The following is an 18013-nucleotide window of genomic DNA, read 5'->3' as shown; positions in this document are numbered from 1 at the left end:
TATGTCTTGATTTAAAGTTCTTGACTAGGATTCATATCTACAGATATAGCATTTTCTTTTAAAAACCTGTATCTTTAAGCATAGCATATTAGTGTTCAACGTTAACATTTTTTGAAATGAATAAATACTAGAACATTCATCACATATTTTGAAATTTGCATAATTTAAGATTAATATTCCCAAGGGAATAAAGATAAATTTGAGGCAATGCAGTCTTAGATATTATAAATCTATAATGAATGCAGTTTATTTCTTTTATAATGCTGTTCTTTTTCTCACCACTATCAATATGTAATTTATTGAGAGGCCCCTATTAAATTACCAGTATTCTTTATCATTGTAGTCATAAGACTGTGTAAATTTGCCTATTTTTTTTTTTTCTCTTTTGGTGTTTTTTTTTTTTTTTTTTTTGCGGTATGCGGGCCTCTCACTGTTGTGGCCTCTCCCATTGCGGAGCACAGGCTCCGGACGTGCAGGCTCAGCGGCCATGGCTCACGGGCCTAGCGGCTCCACGGCATGTGGGATCTTCCCGGACCTAGGCACGAACCCGTGTCCCCTGCATCGGCAGGCAGACTCTCAACCACTGTGCCACAAGGGAAGCCCCCTCTTTTGGTGTATTTTTAATTTAGCTCTTGATATGAAAGCACCACTATCACATAATGGATGCTTGGATAACATTTATTTACCTCTAGATCAGTTCCTTTGTGTTACTGTTATTTTTGTATACTGATAGCAGACTCAGGTTAAATAATGAGATGAAATCTCCATTAAAAAGTATAAAGGAATATACATGTAAAATTTGAAAAAAAAAAATATGCCTTTACATATACTGATACACTGCATAGTTAGCCAAAACCTATTTGCTTTGAAGGGATAAAGTTCATTGGTGCATGAAAGCAAAGAGAAAGGAAGAATTAGTCAGAGCTTCTGACATTCAAAAGAGAAGTCACATATAGAAGAGAAAATCCATCGGTTCCACGAAAGGGTCCCCCCTCATCTCCAACATCACAAGGGTATAAAAGACCCTGCTTCCTTTATACTTTTTTTAAACAAACTGGGGGAATATAAAACAAACAAAATTATTGTTTAAATAATTATACAGAAATGTATGGCTTGAAATATTTTAAGGGATTAAACTTTGTGCATTTGACTAAAACTTTTCCCACTGCCATGCCATAGATAAGAACTAATGAGAAAGAAAAGAAAGTTTTATTCTCTTTGCATATGGTCTAGTATGTTAATAATAATTGTGGAATAGTATATTCTGGTATGCTCAGAAAATAATAATCACTATGCTTCATGGTATTTTTAAGTAAATATGAGGTTAAAGTAATAGGTTTGTGCTATGACCCTCTACATGATAGAACACTAGAGAGATGCAAAAAGACATCTGTATATATGTGGCTGTAGGCATGAGAAAATTATAATAGCAAACCACAATTCTTAGAAAATATTTTTACCATAATAATAATTATGAAGATTGTTTCATTGCTAAGAATTTCTCAAATCAATTTATTTTATGTACACATTAAAATGTTTTATATTTAATAAATATATAAGATACAAAGACAAAAATACTGATTCCCAAGACCCAAAACCCATGATGAATATGAGTTATCATGACCCAGCATTTACCATCATTAAGGTCTGAAAATATTTGTTTCCATCTAATTGCTGTTTTTGTTATTTTAAAATTATTGTTCTTTTTATTTAAAAATACACTTTATGCAATTGAAATTTAATAGAAAAATTAAACTGCAGAAATATCTTTATATGTAGATATTACCATGTTTAGTGACATTAATAGAACCCTCAGGCTTGTGTTGAGTCCACACTAAAACTTTTTGATGGATAGAGGTAGAATTTGAAAACTAACTCTGCTCATCCTCTCTGTTTGCTTGATAATCTTCTATTATTTTTTTCATGGTGTCCATAGTTTTCGGGTTTTTGTATATTATGTGGTGCCCTATTCAATGGTGGAGTATGCCAGTGAGTACTTTTGCTGACATTAAATATTTCTGGGAAATTTTGATAAAATTAGTAAAAAGAAATACCATGAGAATTTCTGAAACTTCTGTGATATCCACTTTATAGCCATTTAATAAAAATTTCCTTCAGAGGCTAGACAGGTTTTCATTTGAGTTTTAAAACTTTCAGGATTCTAAAAAGTCCAAGATTTTTATTTTTCATTTTGTTTTATTTTATTGACATGTATCATAGACATGAAAGATAGCAATGTTTTATAGACATGAAAAGCACAGTAGAGATACTACCTTTTTCCTCTTTCAACTGATATTTTAAAAGAAAGTTTTCTAATATCCTTTTTTCCCCTCTTATGTTGCCTTTTTACCTTGTTTCTATTTCCCTTTTTATAAAGGCCTTTTGAAATAATATTTTCCACAGAGTGCAAACAGTCTCTCATAGCCTGACTGACACTTCTCTAGGGGGTTCCTGTTCTTGGAATATACCCTCGAGATTATTAAACCAACAAATAAAACATTTTAAGACATCCCATAAATTTTTGGCCCAAGCTCAGCAGCAGTTTCAATGTGTCTGGTCAGGCTGACTCTCTGAAGAAAGGTATGAGAATTACTCCAAGTAGAAGGAAATTGTGATGTGGAGTCAGTTTGTTTTGTTTTTCACTCAGCCATTGGTAGCATGAAATGTGGTCTTTTCAACACAACTTCAACTTGAATACCTCTCAGCTTGTACTAATGCTTGACCTAGAGACCTTGATGAAGCAGTTTTATTTTCTTCTCTCAGTTAGTGAAAGCTCCCATTATAAGCTCTTTGTAAACAGAATAGAAAATTCTGACATACTATATGTAAAGTATTTGAAAATTCAAATTCCATCATTTAAATCTCAAGCACATCCATTGTATATTTTAAATAGAGAAGATGAGGCAACTTTAAGTGTTTCATATCCATTAGCAAGTGAAGGACTTGGATTGTATCTCCTCAATTACCTTTGCAGATTTTTGAGAAGGTTGCACTTTTACTTTAAGCTGAAGAAAAGAAAAAAATGAGAAAAGTTCCAACTTGACCTATTTTGTTTAAATTTACCTTTTTTTAATTGGTAGCTCGAACACAGATTTTATCTAGTGTTCCCTGACACTCCAAAAAGTGAACTGATCCTTTATTTGGCCTTCAACAGTACTTGGCTAATATTCCCTTTTAGCAATTATTGTATTCAGTTATAATCATCAGGAATATATTATCTTAACATTTACTCAATCATTCTAATTATACCTTTCATCTTTTTCATGAGTCCCCAAAACTGAAAAAGACAGAGATTTTGGAAAGTAAGACAAAGGATTAGTCTTATTACTAATAAGGAAAATAAAAATCATTTGACACAATGTGTATTAGTTTTGTGAGGATTAATCTTCACAACTATCCCCTTTCCTAACAAATCTCTCAGTAGATAGTTATTATAATCATACCATCTTATTTATGAGGAAACTGAGTCACAGAGAAGGTTCAGTAACCTGCCCAAGGCCATGCACTTGTAAAGCTAGAATTCAAAGCCAGACAAGCTTACCTCTAAAACCAGGTTTTCTGTATCAAATGTTTTGTTAGAAAGTGCCAGAGTTGACACTAGAAGCATGTTTAGTCAACAGAAAAGAGTGATACAGGCAACAAAAGTTTTAACTTTTTGGTTGATTACACTAAAATCTTTATTATATTCATTATATATATATTTTTTCCACAGACACATATATATATATATATGCATGTTTGAATGTGTGTACAAATGTCATATATACATGTACACATACACACATATATCAATTCATCTATCGAAAGACAGAAACAGATTTTTTTTAAACTTGTTTTTTAATAGCTTAGAAAACTGAAAGGAAGAAAAGAGCTCTTTCAATATAACAACGTAAAAAGATGAATATCTAGAGGAAAAACTGTACCAAGAAGTGTGCAACTTCTATGTGAAGAAAACAAACAAAAAATTCTACTTACCTATATAAGAAGAATAAACAAATAGAATGCTATATGTTGATTTTGGATAGAAAGACACAATAATTTAAATATATCAAGTCTCCCTAGGTTAAGTATGCTGACTCTGTTGTTTATTTATCCAACAATCTGTTCACTTCTTCTTCCTTGACAATAGAAACCCAAAAAATCCTATGAAAAGATGCTCCATATCATATAGCATCACAGAAATACAAATTTAAGCAACAATGAGATATCAATGCACATCTATTAGAATGACCAAAATCTGGAACTCTGACAACACCAAAGGCAAGGATATGGAATAATGGGAACTATCATTCATTGCTGAGGGGAGTGCAAAATGGTACAGACACTTTGGAAGACAGTTTGGCCATTTCTTACAAAACTCTTAACATACAATCCAGCAATCCCAGTCCTTATTATTTACACAGAGGAGTTGCAAACTTAAGTCAACCCCCAAATTTGGGCAAATATGTTTACAGCAGCTTTATTCATACTTGCCAAAACTTGGAAGCAATCAAGATGTCCTTCAGGAGGTGAACAGATACAGACTATGGCATATTACACAGTATTAAAAAGAAATGAGTACAACTTGGAATGAAACTTGACAATATCTATAAACATTTTAAATATCTACATCCTTTGAGTCAGGCTTTCAACTTCTAGAAATTATTCTTACAAACACATTTGCAAGTGTGCCCAATGACAAACTGAAGAAACAATGATGTTTATTCGATCTTTATTGATATAGGACAGCCCAGAATATAACCTAGAAGATGTAATGTTATATGAACAAAACATAATATATCTAATAATAAGAAGATATTGTGGACTATATTGCATATATTGGCAAGTAATTTCTCTATTATTGCATATCCCAGTCAACAAGAGACCATAAAATTTACCAGAGGAAAGAAATATTTTAAAGGATAGCAAGAAACAAATAAAGTCTTATTAATAATCCCATGGTTTTAGGAGACACATCAGGACAAACACCAAAAGGAGGAAAAGTACAGCTCTTTGCATCATTTCTGTATTTCTTTTTCATTTATTATCTCTTCATTATCTTTTGATTTTTATGCTGACATCTGTAGCCAGAAAAGCTGCTGCAAATGACTACTCATACTCTGGAAAGAAAATTTAGGTTTAACTTTAACGCAATGGGGTGTGTGTGTGTGTGTGTGTGTGTGTGTGTGTGTGTGTGTGTGTGTGTGTGTGTGTGTGTGTGTGTGTTCACAGAACTCTAGACAGAGTCCCCTGAGAAGTTAGCAGTCTATCACTAATATAATGAAGGTATCCAAATGGAACAATGAACGGTATTTATGTTTGCAACGCTGAAGAGAAAAGTTTTCAAAGAATACACTTAAGTTCTGTCTGTTTCTAACCTTCTACTTTCATTTGCCTTTGTTACAAAAGACCCAAGAATGGGAATCTTTTAAAATTCAGCTATCTAGCCTCAGCCTCCACACGAGTAGTTTTGATGGAATGCTGATTAAACTTTATACAGCAATCTTGTTTGAAAACTTCAGAGCAAGAAGCACTTTAGTTTCCAGGTATCAAGAATAAACACTTTGAACTCTTTAGCACTGTAATAATTCTCTGAAAATGTCAAGTTCTGTTTTCCAAATTCTCTATGCTCCTAAAATGATGAGAAGTTACAGTGTACACAAATGACCTTCTCCCTAAGCCACATTAGTAGCTTATCCAGCACAGTGACCTCCCCTTCCACAGACGTTACTGTAAATCAGTGATGAAGATGTCAGGTCCAGGTTCAGAGTTCAGTGTCATCATTTTCTCTTCTTGTGGTTCCTAAGCTTTCCATCAAACTGAATATCTCTGCTATGCAACACAATGAAACATGCTTTTACTCCTCTAAATTGCTGTAGCTGATGCTTGCCCTCTCTTAACCATTGAGAAGTGACACAGATTCCCTCTCTCTCTCCCGCTCCACATTAATCTGTGTTTTAAAACACAGGACACAATCAGGTGGTTGGGACAGGAGGAAGAGAAGATGGAGATTTCTAAATATGTTAAGACATTTTAGAATAAGGTAAAAGTGTTATTTTGAATTAAATTTACCTTACTGTAGTCACTTTTTATCCATCACTGACTAATAAGTGCTGAGATTTAGAGATGACCTTAGAAGTAGAATCCAATGTTGTACTGAGGAGTGTCTAAATATTTCCTGTCTTTGTAAGAAAGAAGGTGTGCTGGTATAATTCAGCAGCCCTAATTTGCGTGGGAAGAGTTTAGTATGCAGAATACTTAAAACATGCAAACTTTTTGCTAAAGATATTTTAATTTTTTTTTAGTTCCTTAATTATTTGACGGTATTTTAGTATCATACTGTAAATATACAATTATGCTATTTTAATTTATATTGTGAAAATCACTAATCTAAGTCTAAATGAATGAACATGAGAAAAACTAGAGGAAGGACTTTATATATATAAAAGTTGCATTTCTAGACACTGTGGTGTATAGAAATTATAACTCATTGAAGCACAAATTTTCTTAAATATTTTCTCTAAATGTCATAATCCTAATTAAGTTTATTACTAAATTCCTTACAATTGTAAAAGCTATCCTTTTGTGCTACAATAATTTTCCTTTCATCTTTAATTACTTTATTAACTTCTGAAAATAATGTCATTATTGTAAATAGTTTTAAAAGTATAGAAATGTACATATAAAGAAATCTCATGATTCTAATGCCTAAAGAAATCACTATCCACATAACTATTCCAGTATTTCTTATTACACAAACATCAGTATACTATCTTTTGCAATTAAATGGGATCAGATTTTATATAAAAATTTGTATTTGCTTTTCAATATTAACATTATATTTGATCATTTTCTATGGCATTAAGGAGTCTAGAAAACACTATTAAAGTTGCCATATAATATATACCTTAATTTACCCATTCTTTTTGTTATTTCAATTGTTTACAAAATAGGCCCTCATAAGTATTTGAAAACCAATATTTTAATTTATTCTTTATTTCTTATTTTCTTATTATTAATCTTGAGATGAACATTTTTATATTTAGATTGCCAATTAAATCTCTAGAAATATTAACTAATTTTATTCCCACTAATTATGTATTAGGGTGCTTCTGTTTCATTGAAGCCTGCCAGTGTTGAACAGAATAATTTTCAAAAACCTCTGTTTATTTTATAGGGTGGGAGTATGACATTTTAATATGGATCACCAGCTTTAGCTTGTGTTATTTTCACCTCTAAGATTTACACATGTGCATATAAATTCAATGAAATGATTGGGAATACAAGTCCTTAAGAGGGCAACATGCATGCAGAGATGATTCTGCTTAGGGAAGAAGAAAATTTACGGAACAAAAAGGAGATGAGAAGAAAAGTACATGCCTTTCTTTAATAGTGATCTAGGGCACAGCCCAATAAATCTTTGTAAGAGAGGTAATGCTAGTACATCTTATTGATGATGTTTCAGATAAATTATTTAAAATTTGAGGGCAAGGAAGCCTTTTGGGGTGGTCTAGGAAATAAAGTGTCAGGTTGACACAGAAAGATATTCTTCTAACTTTTCTAAGAACACGTAAACTGTTAACTCATCATCATACCCCACAATTTGAATTTGTTTATTATGTATTATCTTCCCTTGAGTTATGTATTTAATATTGTCTGTTTGGGGGTTTGCTGGTAAGTTCTCTTTATCCATCTATTATTGAAGCAATATCAGCTAGTATTAAAAAGCTTTCTGTAGGATTTTATAAAAATAGAGAAGGAATTTCCACATTTATCCTTCCCACTGAGATTAAAAAAACAATTTTATTTGAAAAGTAATATATGAGGATAAAAAATCAAATAGAACAAACTGCATATATTGGCAAGTAATTTCTCTATTATTGCATATGCCAGTCCTTTCTTCCTTTCACAATATTTGTTTTCACTCTTATATGTATCCTTCCGAAAATATTCTATGTATGTATAAGTAAACACATGTTTATGCATATGCATATGTAAATACGAATATTGATACAGATTTTTTAACACGAGATATTTTTCTATCTTCTTCTTCCCCTTTGTTTACTTGTACAGCATGAAATATTAAAGTTAATTTCCTTTGTGAATTTACACCTTGATTAATATACCTAAATCTTGTTTTTTAAAAGATTTTTCTGCCAAATATATTAATTTTTTCTTGAAAAATTCTACTATATTTTGCTAAAACACTATTCAAAGAAATGTAAACACTATAAATTCATATGGTTATACTTGAACTCTCCCTAGAGCTACAATTAGTAACAGTGAAGAAGAGATTTTAATGCTTATCTGAATTCAGTTTTCTCATTATTCTGGGTACAGTGGAGATTAAGCTCTCTTACTGCCTGTACTGAAACGAATGAACACAGCAGACCTGAGACTACTAACCTTACAATGGCTTGCTTGCAAGGTTGGACCTTGGCTGGCATCTGGCAACTTGGATCTCAGGGTGTTCCTAATCAACAATTAACAGATAAGGATGGTCTGCTAGGTTTCGGCTTTTAAGTAAACAATATGATTTATGCTGAGCCCGTACTTGTCTTTTATGAGTCTGGAATTTTGGTATCTTCTAAGCAGACGGTACTCGTGTGACCAACCCCAAAAAAGCTCTGAACACTGAGTCTCTAATAAACTTCCCTGGTAGACAATACTTCACATGTGTTATCACAAGTCATTGTTGGGGGAATTAAGTGTGTCTTATGTAACTCCACTGGGGAAGGACTCTTGGAAGCTGTGCTTGGTTTCCTCTGGACTTCACCCCATGCATCTTTTCTCTTTGATGATTTTGCTTTGTATCCTTTCACTATAATGAATATTAGCCATGAATACAACTATATGCTAAGTTCTGTGCATCCTTCTAGGGAATCACCAAGGCTATGAATGATCTTGGGAAACTGAACACATTTTCCCTTGCACTGGGTAAAGTCATGTAACTGGAGCTGCCAGAACACCCCTTTGTTTCTTTCTCGCTGAGATGGTAAACAACAATATCCCACAGTGAAGATTCTTTAAAGCTGAGGATGAGAATAAAGATGATGTGGAGCAAAGCACCCAGCTGACCCAAGGTGAAATTTGCATTGTAAGAAATGAATCTTTGATTGTTTTCAGTCACTGAAACTTTAGCGTTTCATGCTATTACAGCACAAGTGGGACAGTCTTTACTGATACAAATACTAAGCAGATTTTTGTTATGCTGAAAATAAGGTCACATAGCATGAAGGGTATTTATATCACAGATTAATAACAATAATCACTTGTCATGCATGGAAAATTGTACTACCTATCACTCATACTTAAAATTTTAATGGCCATAGTTTATTAGAACAGATTATTTTCTATTGCATATTTTTGTCATTTTGTTACAAATAATATTGACAGCCTGGACTAATTGTTATAAAGAATATACATAGATCAAAATATACTATAATTTATATGAAAATAGCCTCATAGAGTTTTCTAAGAGTTGAGAAAACTTTCAAAATAAGGTGTAGGCAGATATTAAGAGTCAGTCACTTAATAAAATGATGAACTGAATGAAATGGCAAATGAATGGATGGTTTTTCCCACCTCATTTTTATTAACATTGAACTATGTATTTTTTTAATGTCTTTATTGGAGTATAATTGCTTTACAATGGTGTGTTAGTTTCTGTTTTATAACAAAGTGAATCAGCTATACATATACATATATATCCCCTTTTCCCCTCCCTCTTGTGTCTCCCTCCCAACCTCCCTATCCCACCCCTCTAGGTGGTCACAAAGCACAGAGCTGAGCTCCCTGTGCTATGTGGCTGCTTCCCACTAGCTATCTGTTTTACATTTGGTAGTGTATATATGTCCATGCCACTCTCTCATTTTGTCCCAGCTTACCCTTCCCCCTTCCCACATCCTCAAGTCCATTCTCTACATCTGCGTCTTTATTCCTGTCCTTGTATTGATTATATACTACAGGGCATGGGTCATTAGCTGGACTTAGTAGAAGAAGCATGAGCACAAAACTGAAGTTGGATGCAGCTGGATATGACAACTTAATATTATTTATTCACAGTAATAAATATGTCCAAGAAACTTTACCTTCAAAGAAATATTTAAACATCTCTAAAATATACTTTATTTAAGAGGAAATATATGGGTACAAGCTGAGTTTACCTCTCATCTTGGGGGTTTCTAATTGGAGTGTGGATATCTCTGCCTTTACAAATAGTTCATAGACCAAAAGTAAGAACTGGATATTTTAATAATTTCTATTTTCTAATCTAATTTTTTAACCCCAAAACTCAAGTAATTAATCTTCCAGTGAAATCTTAGAAAAGTTGAAGCCTAAATATTGCTACAGGGTTTCCTGATGTTATAGCTATAATGAATTATAAAAAAGATATAATGAACTGAAATACACTTTATAAGATTACTTGTTTGCCAAAGGCTAAATGTGTTTTTATCACTAATTTACATCTTGTTTTAAAATGTAATAAATAAAATTAAAATTTTTATATGAATATTTTTACCTTATGATATAAACGCTGGTACTTAGAATGTGTCTGCTTAGGTCATAAACATGTAGTTGAAAAAGACAGCCTTTCCTAATTCCTATCTATGGAATATGATGTTTTCTAACTCATTGGGAAAATCTGCTGAATGTAAAGTTCTTTGTATTCTATAGTTTTATAAGTAGGTTTCATTTAAAATTAACATGAATTTATTCACAATACCTTTATTTTATTTTATATCCTAGCAAGATTATGGTTCTGTTTATGCAATAGCTACAGAGAAATATTGTTAATTAAGTTAGCAAATAATGTTTTTAAAAGTAAACTTTATTTAGAATAGGTCTAGATTTACAAAAAAAATTATGAAGATAGAACAGAGAATGCCTATATATCTGCACTGTTTTTCCTATTATTAACATCTTACATTAGTGTAATACATTTGTTACAATTAATGATGTTGATACATTATGATTAACTACAGTCCATACTGTATTCAGGTTTCCTTAGTTTTTATCTAGTGTTCTGCACCTGGATCCCATACATGATATCATATTTATTCATTATGTCTTCTTAGGCTCCTTAGGCAGTGATAGTACCTCAGAATTGGTGTCTTATAACCTCAAGAGTTTTGGGGACTCCCGGTCAGTAGAATGTCCCTGAATTGGGATTTCTTTGATTTTTTTGCAATTAGACTGGGATTATGGTTTATTTCTTTTGACTTTTTTTTTTTTTTTGATGGGAGGGGAGGGGAGAAATATCACAGGGGTTAAGTATCAGTTTCATCACATCATATCTTCATATAAAGACACATACTATTAACATAACTTATCATTGTTTGTGTTCACAGTTGATAGAGGTAGTGTCTGTCAGGTTTCTCCACTGCAAAATTAATTTTTTCCCCTTTACATACCACACCTTTTAGAATGAAGTCACTATGCACAGCCCACACTTAAGTGGGAGTTATGCTCAACCCCACTGATGCCAGAGTAGCTACATAAATTATTAAATAATATTTTAACTACAACAAAATACTTGGAAAAAGTACTTGCAGTCATTACGTACTCATTTCGACTACTAAAATGATTCCTTTAAATTAATTCTAAAGAGTATAGTCTGTTAGTAACTATTCACATTTCCATTGTTGGGAATATTTTCCTAGATGCTCACTGAAATCCAACCCAGAGTTCTCTACACCAAATGTTATCAAACAGGTATGCCAAAACACCATTAGGTCTGATGTGGTCCCATTAACATAATGGAGAATTTTGGTGCATTGAAGTTTGAGAAACAATGTATTAGATTCCTCAAACATCCAACTACTTTTTAAAATTGCCTTGGAAATATTTTATTCTAGTCTAATTAATAAACTTTATAAATTAAATAAATTTCTTATCTAATTCATAGAGTTAAGGTGCAGTATAAATTAAAATACCATTTCCCTGACTCCCTGGGCAGTGAGTTCTCCAGTGTGGTATATTAACTATTTTTCTTGTCTTATGAGTGTTAACTCGATCATCAAATATGGTACAGTCACAGACTGTTAATCTTACATAAAGCCTCACTTTTACCATTCTTTCTTCAAGTCAGATAGATAACACCTCTTCAACATTTTACAGAGAAAGTTGAAAAGTTTGTATGACTTCCCTCTATTTCTCTCTTTTTCTCTGTTTACCTCAAAGCATTACCATACCATTATCATTACCATACCATTATCATACCATACATTTGTTACGTAGCAGATATTCTGTATGATTTCTTTCTTTACTTCTGTCTACTTCAGGGATATGAGGTGTTGTTTGTATTTTCAAAATAAACTTCTTCATAATTACTTTAACAGATTTAACTTAAATATGAAATTATAGGAAAAATATCATGACTAAATATTGGCTAAACACTGGACAGAATACGAATATGAAGAAGGTATAGTCCTTATTTGAAAAGGGAAAATAAGGTCTTCTCAATTTATCTACAAATATTTATTAATGTGCCAACCCCACACTCCCATCTACAGTGGCATGTTCTACTCCTTCAAGTCTCCATTTTGGTGTCAATCCCTCAACAGTGCTATCCCTGATTCAACTGGACATATTTTCACAACTTCTACTTCTCTTTCATAGCACTTACAACAATTAAAACAATCAACAAGATAAAAGGCCACCTATGGAATGGAAGAAAAATTTTCCAAGTCATATGCTGGGTAAGAATATGCAAATAACTTATACAACACAATAGCAAAGAAAAATTAAGAAATGGGCAGAAGAACTAAATAGACATTTTTCCAAAGACGACATACAAATAGCTAACAGGTACATGAAAGGGTGTTCAACATCACTGAAACGCATATCAAAACCAAAATGAGATATTACCTTACCCCTGTTAGACTGGCTATTATCAGAAAGTATGGGGGTTCCTCAAACTATTAAAGAAGTTGAGGAATTTCCCAAGATAAATTCTGACCAGAAAGCTCACTACAGTTGAACAGGCCATACTATATTGAATCTTCACTACATTCTGGGTAATCTTGACACTTGAGGAACTACAACGTTTAAGGCAGAGCCAAAAGACTTCACAGAAAAAAAAAAACCAAAACCCACACACACAACAGGATAAGGATGCTCTCTGATGCTAAGAGAGAAGTAGAGAAATATCTGAGGTTTTAGGCTTAAGACAGGAATATTGGTGTGCTCTGAATGCATCTGATGAAAGTTCTAAGGAAGAAGAGCATATTGAGCATGAGTGAATTAAGTTCATTTTGTTTCTGGAACTGGCAAAATTTTCTTATAATGTGTGATACAGAATGATGGATTTGTAACCAAACGTTTACCTAAGGTTCTGGGAACTAATTCTAAGTTAAAAAACCAAATAGTACACACATGCACACACGTATGTGTGAATGTGTGTATGTACACACACATGCACACACACACACCCTGTCTATATATAGATTAGTCCATAACTAAGAAGGAAAATAAATTATTTCTTAAAGATTAGGACAAAATTCCACAAAATTTTTCTCATGAGCCAATGAAATGTTATGACTTTTACTTTTCCAATACAAATTATTTGTACTCAAGATTAATTTTTATTTATTGAACATAATGAATTTTATTATGTACTCTGTACTCACATCTGGATAAGAATATTTGATACCTGAAAGACAGCTGCGTATTAATATGATAGCTATGAAAAGACTGGATTTCAAACATAATCCTTAACTGTTTGTTAATCTACCTCAGTGTTTTCATTATCCTTCTGTTAGGCATCCACTTTTCTGGCCGTCATTGTCCCCCATATGTTTCAAATGCTAGAATGATCACCTTGGCAAGGTGTCCTCTCACCAGGATGATTTCACAGGTCACCAAATGATGAAATCTTTAGCAACTGGACTACCACCTTGTGGCAGAGATTATCCATGTCCCACATTCACTTGGAACATGACTAACTGGGTTATAAATCAGCCAGTCTTAAAATCCCTTTCTCTTAACATTCGCAGAACTAGCTGTGCCATTTTGGGTTGTCTGCAAGCTGACACCAAGACAGAATAAATATGATAGATATTTTTTGTGGGAATGCCTATAAAGGATAAACTAGGACAAAATGAGTAGTATGGAGACCCTTCAGATCACAGTATAAATATTGTACTTGTGAAAAGAGAGAGGAAACAGAAGGATTGGCTAGGAAGTAATTCAGACTATGGCAAAGTTCTAAGAATATCTCAGCCAGACTAATGTGGACTCTTTAAGCAAATCTTGCTCATTCCCGGAATCCCACATCTGTCAGAAAGGGACAAGTACTAAAGAACTTGCTGTGCTTAATCATTAGCTGGGAACAGCCAGAGGGAAATATGACTTTGGTAGGAACTTAATAGTAGATCCACAGGGATCTGTAGTTGTCAGCTGGAGCTGTCAACTATATTCTACATAGAAGTTTCTCTTAAGCAGTACACTGAGCAGTGCACTTATCACAACCCTCTCTCTTCACTTGGTATAATCCGCTGTTATTTTAAGATTCAGCTTAGATATGACTTCCTGAAAGGTCATCTCTAACGTTTTCCACAAACAGCATCATCTAGGTTAGGAATCTTTCTTCTATTCACTCTATGCATGATCTTGTCCTAATATCTTATTTTGTTTTAAGATAGTCATTTACTTATTTGTCTTACACCACTGAAATTAAATGCTTTGAGGTTAGGAGTTATTTCCTCTTTATCTTATATTCCACAGAATCAGGTAAAGTGTATTATTGAAAGAAGGAACGAAGGATATAAAGAGTGGTAGATTTTATTTCCATTATGTAATCACTTAGAATATGCTTAAACCTGGATATAGATGATACCCCTATTGCCAGTATTGTGGCAGCTGTGAAACGAAAGGAGACCTGGTCCTGGAGCCAGATGACAAATCTAGATTAGACATATACTGATAAGATGCAGTTGATTGGAACTCTATGCATCACAATTTCCTCAAATAGGGCTATTAATATGCATTTTAATTCACTGCCATGAAAATAAATAATCTTGGTTATAGATTCCAGATCAAGATAATGAAGAAAACCTATAGCCAGAACTACTTAAACATGCTTGAATATATATTGATAGTGTTAAAAACAAGGCAATAGGTCCTAAATGGAGTTGCTTAGGCTAAGCCCCATGTCACCAAACTGAGACTTAATTATAGTTTTGGCTGTCTCAGAAATGGAACCTTAAACCAGTCAATCAGGAATCACCAGATCAGCACTAGTGAGGTCATCTGCCTGACCACTGCCAAAAGACATCTGCCAAAAGAAAGTAACTTTGCAATAACCAACCAACTTTGCAATAACCAACCCACTTTTTTTTTTTTTTTTTTAGTACGCGGGCCACTCACTGTTGTGGCCTCTCCCGCGGCGGAGCACAGGCTCCGGACGCGCAGGCTCAGCGGCCATGGCTCACGGGCCCAGCCGCTCCGCGGCACGTGGGATGCTCCCGGACCGGGGCACGAACCCGTGTCCTCTACATCGGCAGGCGGACTCTCAACCACTACGCCACCAGGGAAGCCCACCAACCCACTTTTTTGCCTCCTTTATTTTCCTCTTTCCTGCTCCCTTCTGCCTATAAAAGTCTTTCATTTTCAACAGCTCCCTGGAGCTCCTTTCTATCTTCTAGACTGGATGCTGCCCGATTCAAATTGACTTTTGCTCAAATAAACTCTTAAAATGCTTTCTATGCCTCAGTTTATCTTTTAACAGTTCTGTTAGTAACAGTAAGAAGCGGGGACCGAAGGAGACCCCTGACGGCCCCAGGAGCAACGAGCAACCAGACACGGTACCTGCTGAGCCCTGAGCTCGCCGCCTCTCCCGCCTCAGGAGGTGCTGGGTCCGTCCCTCGCGGAGCCTCCGCTGCTTTTGTCTTAGCTTTCGTCTCAGCTTTCAGGCTTTTTTGAACATTTTTTTTCCAGACCGGGTCCAGAAACTGGGTGGAGTTGAACTGGGTCTGACTTAAAAACCAGACCGGGTCTAAGGTTGGACAGGGTCCGATTTAGAAAGAGGACCGGGTAGAGATTCCGACCACGGACGAGTTAGAAAGGGGACTGGTTCCGGGTCAGACTGAATCCGACGGAAGCTGGACTGAGCCACGGGAAAGGCGTCAGGTGAATATAATTTTGTTTTGAGGCTGAACAAGGACGTTAATCTTACCCAAGATAATCCTGAATTACTGTGGCCACAGGAGAGAACTTTTAACCTAGATTAGTTTATCCATTTAGGAGGCGCCTCAAAGAAAATGGGTCTCAGCCAAGTGCTCACTACAAAGCGTAGAGGGAAAACCATTTTCCCTCCTCTTCAGCTGCTTGTGACGAGCATGAGACGTGCTGGGACGCCCCGCGCGCTCCGGAGCCTGCAGAATCCTGGGGAAACTGGAAGAAGCCGGCAAAAGGTAAGAATTCTTATCAAAGTCAGCTCTCCTAGGCCTCTATCTGTGGTGCCTGGTCGCGAGAGGGAGGGAAACCTTCACGTTGTCCGTTCCTTTCAGATTGGCAGGCAAAAAGCATGTGTGAGAATTAAATCTTTGAAGCGTGACTTGTGAATTTGCTTTCGGATACCCACGGTTGTCGACCTTTTCTCTCCCTGGGATAGCTATCGCCTTCTTGTTTGTCTCGTTTTGTGTCCTTGAGAACTTGACTTGGCTTTCTGCCTGACTGGGGCACGTGGTTCTTATGTGTTCAGGCAGCTCGACTGTTAGGTTGGGGGCCCCTCAAAATATGTAGACAGAGATGTGGGTTGCACTCCATTGGTGGCTAGAATCCTTCTGTTGCCAGCCCTCAGGGGAATTGTCTTTCTTTTGGTTGTCTTCGGGAGTGGCTCTGGATCTTGAGAGGGAAGTGTCTTTTGTAGCCTCTTTGGGGATGCCCCTTGTGTCCATGGGGTTGTTCAGTCCTGCCATGGAATATTTGTTGTTTGTCCCAGCTGAAAACTGATAAGATATTCTTAAAACTTTTAATATTTCTCAGTTTATCTTTTAACAATAGATGAGAGAGACAGGGAAAGAGAGAGGGGCAGAGAGAGAAAGGGAGAGGAAGGGGGGGAGAGAGAGATTTATTACATGTATACATATTCTTTCAAGAAAGAAAAATAGTTGTCTAGTGTCAGAATCAAATAGGGACCTGAAAAGGAGGGTGGTAGAAACATGAACAAATGTAATGACTGCCCTGTGGCTATTATCAGAACCTGTACCCTAGAGAACTGTGTCAGATATTGTTTGTTGATACTCAGTACTTTCCCATTCATTCAGAGCACTTCATATGAGCATAAACGTTAAAAAAACCTGAACTCCATTTCTCATATTCTCTTTCTAGCAGGATTCTAGATAGATCCCTACAATTAAGGGAAATAATTTGGAACATGAAGACATGGAGGTTAAGTCTTCCTACCCCTTTTGGGACCCTTCTGTCGATCAGCCATTTCAGATCCTCAGAAGCAGATTCTAGCTCTTCAAACGTGTGAAAAGCTTCAGTTTCCTGTACTAAATCTCTTTTTGTTTAAAATATCTACATTGGTGTTTGTTTTCCTAACTCCTCATAAATTATATAGTATTTAATATAAGAAATTAGAAAGTTAACCACAAGATAGAAATCTGAGGTTATTTACTTAATTGGATTAGATTAGGAAGCATAATAAACATGTTGCTAACAGACAATGGGATACTGATAGTTCATGGCATGTAGCTTCTGTTATGAAACAAATTATTTAACTTATCCCCTTTCAAGGCAGCACTTTGGGAAACAAACTGCCTTTTGTATTGGAATACTATGAAGGAAATAATAAATATAAGCACAAGTTGGATGGCTGTCTTCCTGCACTATGCAGTGTACAGAAAGAAAATGAAAGACTCAAGATTTGAAATACACAAATCAGAGACCAGAGAATTTCTTTACTAACTGGGTAGGATATCTTATCTGCTGTAATCACAGGAACAATGATCTGAAAACCAGACTCAAAGTTTGATCTTGCGGTTTACAGAATTACGACACATGTTGAATTCAAAGCATCACTGGG

Source organism: Pseudorca crassidens, chromosome 11 (assembly GCF_039906515.1).
Source record: "Pseudorca crassidens isolate mPseCra1 chromosome 11, mPseCra1.hap1, whole genome shotgun sequence".
In the NCBI taxonomy this organism is placed as follows: Eukaryota; Metazoa; Chordata; class Mammalia; order Artiodactyla; family Delphinidae; genus Pseudorca; species Pseudorca crassidens.
Note: the sequence above shows the minus strand (reverse complement) of the source record.